This window comes from Piliocolobus tephrosceles, chromosome 10 (assembly GCF_002776525.5).
Source record: "Piliocolobus tephrosceles isolate RC106 chromosome 10, ASM277652v3, whole genome shotgun sequence".
In the NCBI taxonomy this organism is placed as follows: Eukaryota; Metazoa; Chordata; class Mammalia; order Primates; family Cercopithecidae; genus Piliocolobus; species Piliocolobus tephrosceles.
This window is the reverse complement of record NC_045443.1, coordinates 20,044,981-20,050,007: the sequence shown is the minus strand read 5'-3', so window position 1 is coordinate 20,050,007 and position 5,027 is coordinate 20,044,981. Positions and strand designations below refer to the sequence as shown.

General features: G+C 42.2%; 1 pseudogene; it reads right to left on the bottom strand.

Moving 5' to 3' along the window:
* Positions 1-2,999: 2,999 nt before the first annotated feature.
* On the bottom strand, positions 3,000-4,807 carry LOC111552071 (annotated as a pseudogene).
* Between the last annotated feature and the right edge of the window lie 220 nt (positions 4,808-5,027).

Below are 5,027 nucleotides of genomic sequence, written 5' to 3'. Positions count from 1 at the left end.
CAAAGGCCACGGTAATGACTTTAGTCTTTACCCTCAGAGGAAAAATGAAGCCACTGAAGCACATCACGTATGAGGATGATATAATCTGTTTTGCTTTTTAAAAAGATAGCTTTGGCTACAGGGTAGAGAGTAGGTAAAGAGGGTAATTAGAATGCTGTGACTGATCCAGTCAAGAGATGGTGCAACCTACGTCAGAGAGTGGCAGAGGGATGGATACATAACAGGCTTGTGATAAGGCCTAGATATGGGGAATAAAAAGAAAAGGAAATGCTAATGGAGGTACCCAGATGTTAATGGTGCTGGGAATGCTTTTAAACAACAGCACTTGCTCTACTGCTTTTATGTTTGCTTGTTTGTTTTCCTTACAGGTACTCTTTTTGTCTTTTTTGAGACAAGTTCTCGCTCTGTCACCCAGGCTGAAAGCGCAGTGACATGAACAGGGCTCAGGGCAGCCTCAACCTGCTCAGCTCAAGTGATCTTCTCACCTTGGCCTCCCAAATTGCTGAGATTACTGGCATGAGCCACACCATGCAGTCTTCCTACAGGTTCTTTTTTTTTCTCTTTTTTGCAGTTCTCCTTGGCGGGGCTTTATTTAAAATGTATGTTGCCTCCATAATTCATTAAGCCGAAGCTCGGTTTGGGCCAGCTTGGAACCCTAGATGGTTATTACAGAGCAACGGCAGATCAACAGCTCTCCTTTCTGCCAAGGTGGAAGGGACCGTTCCGCATTGGGGAGTTATACCTGATATAAATGATGAATTGATGGGTGCTGACGAGTTGATGGGTGCAGCACACCAACACGGCACATGTATACATATGTAACAAACCTGCACGTTATGCACATGTACCCTAGAACTTAAAGTATAATAAAAAAAAAAAAAAAGCAACAAGAAAATGCTGAAACATTGCACTCTGACTCAGTCTGCTTCTGGATTTAGCAGTAAAAGGAGAAAACATTTTAAAGACTCAGTTTCCCTCCTTACAGGTACTCCTTAAGCAATTGTCCTAAAGGGTGGAAAAGTGTCTCTGAACACACATACACACACTCTCTCTCTCTCTGCTACCTGCAAGCCGTTAGTGAACCATCCATTGCCAGACAGCTCTGCTCCTCCCTCTCCCCTTAGAGTTCTCGGCTTCCCCACAGATTATGAAAAAGCTGGAGACTCACAAATGTTCTTTAACTCTGATATCAGTACCCAGAAACACCATCAGATAACAGCTTAGGCCTGAGGGGCTCAATCTGCTGATACCTCCCTCAATAAATGTTCTTATGGCTAGTTCTGCGAAGCAAGCTTTACCTACTACCACTTCCTCAGCAGGTAACCCTTCCCTGACATTCTCTTGGACATGGGGTTTTTGTTGCTTCTCTCCTCTACATGTTCTCAGGCTCCAAGGGTGATCCTTCCTAGTTCCAACACCCCACTACCACCAACAATTCCAAGGACCACACGGATTCACTTTACCTCCTCGTTCTCAGAAGGACCAAAACTCCTTGGTGCCCATCATGTTGGAGTCCTTCCTCTGTCCTCTGTTCTTGGTCCTAAAGGAGTTCATTTCCTCCATGATGAGGGTGCAGACTCAGCTTCTCTCACTTTTTCTCTGGAACCTCCACTACATGGCAGATGTTAACTGAAAGAGAGAGAGAGTATGTAGCAATTTTTCCCTTTGGAAGTTTGCCTCAAATCAATCAATTTGCCATATTTAACATTCACGCTTTGTGCATATGCTAATAAATCATTAAAATTCATGTGGATTCTAACAGTTTTGGGTTTTCTTTCTTTTTCTATATTTTGTAATTCCTACTCAATTCTGTGAATTATAATGTTGCAACTGAAAGTAGTCACCAGCAGAAATATTCATTGTACACAGGACTGAAAAAAGGAATCTCAAGTTAAAAACTCCACCATTTGTTATATACGTTTTGGCCTTGAGTAGTTCACAATTCTGTTTCTCTTTTCCCAGATGGAATACTTATTAACCTCAGATGCGTTTATGTGTTGTTGAACACAATAACAAAATATGCCCCCTAAAATGTCCAGATAACCTAAAGAACCATAAAGAAGTTAGGGACTTGGGAGGTCACCAGAGCCAAGCTCCCATGTCATAAAGACTCTCCTCCACATGTTATGCCTGAAAGAGCTGGGCATTGGCTCCCATCTGCACACTTCAGATGTCCAGGGACTCACTGTGAGATGAGCAGTCCCAGTGCTGGTTCCTGTTTCTGTTAGGAAAGTTTCTTTTACTGAAATAATATAAATATTCTCATCACTTGGACTTCTAGTTGCTCCAGAACACTGAAAAATAAACTTATTTCCACTTCTGAATGATAGTGTTTAATTTTTGGCACACAGTTGAGTCTCCATGATGTCTTTTCTTCTCCAGATTGAGCATGTGCAGTGACCTCAATTCTCCCTTGGAGGTCAGGTCTTATCCATTTCTTCCGCATCTACCCAGGTTGACTTCAGCCACCCTGGGAACCCTTCTACCTCCTCTCCCGTCATCTCACCGTGATGAACTCCAAATTAGGAATGCCCCTGCAGCACCTAGACCCTAACACAGACCAGGAGACATGACGCAAATACCTTAGACCCAGGAATCTCATTAACCATTCTTAACCTAAGCGCAGTTCTCTTAGTTTTAACTTTTTAAGCACCATTTGGCTACTCTTAAGCCTGTGCTTCACTAAAACCCAAACGCATTTTTGACATTTTGCTGCAAAGTTAAGACTTCTTCATCATCTGCCTGTTAATTTTGAACTAACTGATGGACTTTACACATATTCTTATTATATTACAAAGAATTGACTTCTGCCTAGTAAGATGTATGAATTCTTTTTTTAACTTTTATTTTAGGTTCAGGGGCACATGTGTAGGTTTGTTAATACAGATGTCTGAAATTTTTTTTTTTTTTTTACAGCTTGTTGTACTTTAATGTGTGATACTCAACTCAAGGTACAAGACACTTGCATTTAACATTGTTATAAACAAACAGACATCAGATCAGTCATTAAGGGCTCCAGAGTGAATGGAATCTTCATAACCTCCATGTTTATCATCTTTACTTTCTGGATGTAATTTAATAAGATCACCAGTTCAAAGAATGATAATTGCAGCTTCTGTCGCAAATTTCAAACTCTTAACTTTAACTATGGTTGGTTCAAACACCCCTGCTTGTTTGTTGTCTCCGCGTTTACCATTGCTCAAATCAAGACCAATCCATTTTAGATTTTTACGTTCTGGATTAACCGGAGCCTCATTACGAAAAGCTCTTAATTTGGCGACCAGATCTGTGGAGTCCTGGGCAGCATTAACTGCCAGTGTATTAGGAACAACAAGAAGTGATCTGCAAACTCTGCAACAGCAAGCTGTTCCTGAGGCCCCATGCTGGTTGCATAGTTTTCAAGATCTATGGAAAGGGCTGCTTCTACAGCACCCCCGCCTGGAACCACGGATTTTGACTTGAAAACTCTCTTCGCTATACAAAGTGCATCATGTGAAGAGTGCTCCATCTCATCACACATGAAATCATTTGCCCCACGTAAGATAATCGATGCAGATGTACGAGCCTTAGTGTTTTTAAGATCAGCTCATCGTCACAAATTCTCTCCTATACCACTTCTTCTGCCTGTCCCAACACTGCAGCTTCAAAAGTTTCTTCACCTTCCAAATTGGCCAGGATTGACAGAATAGTGCTCCAGAAGCTTGAGCAATGCCTTTAAAACTCTTCTAACTGCCATAGCACCAGCCTCCACAAAGTACTTCAGACACATATCATCAATTCCACCAGTGGTTAAAATAACGTTGGCACCAGTTGCCAGGATCTTCTGAATTCTCTCCTTGGCGATATCCGATTGTCTTTGTCTAATTTGGTTCAGTTTTCCAGGGTCTGTAACGACCACTGAACACCAAGCTTCATTTTTGTTTTTTTGTTTTTTCTGGTTTTTTGGTTTTTGGCAGGCTAAAGTCAAGGCAAGCAACTTTTGCATTTATGATTCTCTTGGGCATGCCTTGGGATCCCACCATACAGTTGAGGGCATGGCCACTGATGTGCATACTCTCCGTTTGACTTCTCCAATGGCGGGCTTTCGAAATATTAACAGAATTCACTGGATACTGTGGCTGGCCTCTTGTATCTGTGTATTTAATAGCAAGTACAGCATCTACTACCGTGTTAGCAAAGAAATCACCATTTATTCCAATGATTTTGGAAGATATGAATGTCTTAGCAGCATTAATCAGGCAATCTCTTCCCAGTTCATCTTTGTCAACAATTAGATTTTCATTGATATAACGCACTGCTTCCTTGCAAGCAAGTTAATAGCCACTAATAACTGATGTAGGATGAATTTTCTGTTTGACTAATTCATCTGCATTTTTTAGGAGTTCTGCTGCAATAATAACCACTGAGGTAGTTCCATCTCTAACTTCTTTGTCTTGCAGATCAGCCAGCTCACAAAGAACGTTAGCTGCAGGATGTTCTACGTCCAGTAACTTCAGGATGGTTGCACCATCGTTGGTAATGGTTACGTCACCAATATCGTCCACCAACATTTTATCCAGGCCAACTGGACCAAGAGAACTTTTTACAATATTGGCAATCAAAGCTGCAGCCATAACATTCTGAGAGCGGATTGCCTCCCCAGTTTTGCAGTCCCCGAACATGGACAAAGGCCCCTCCATCTTCACGGTGGCGGTACACATCGAATTCTGCTCACACCGCGGGCAAGCAGTAGCGCGGTCCCTTGGCCGACCAGCGACCACAGCAGTGGCGGCAACAGTGTAGAGCAGACCCGAGTGATGCCCCGGGAGCTGCTGGGTAACACCGCCCCACACACTTCCCGGCTGCCCCGGTCAGCCACAGGGCACGGCGGGAAGCAGATGTCTGAATTTTTATTTTGCCATTTGAAATATTAGCTCTTCTTCCCAACTTTCAGGCAATTATCAAAATACTAAACAGGATAGACAACAAAATTCTGTGACAACATTTAAATATACGAAATGTATTTTATTACTAAAATATATAAAATT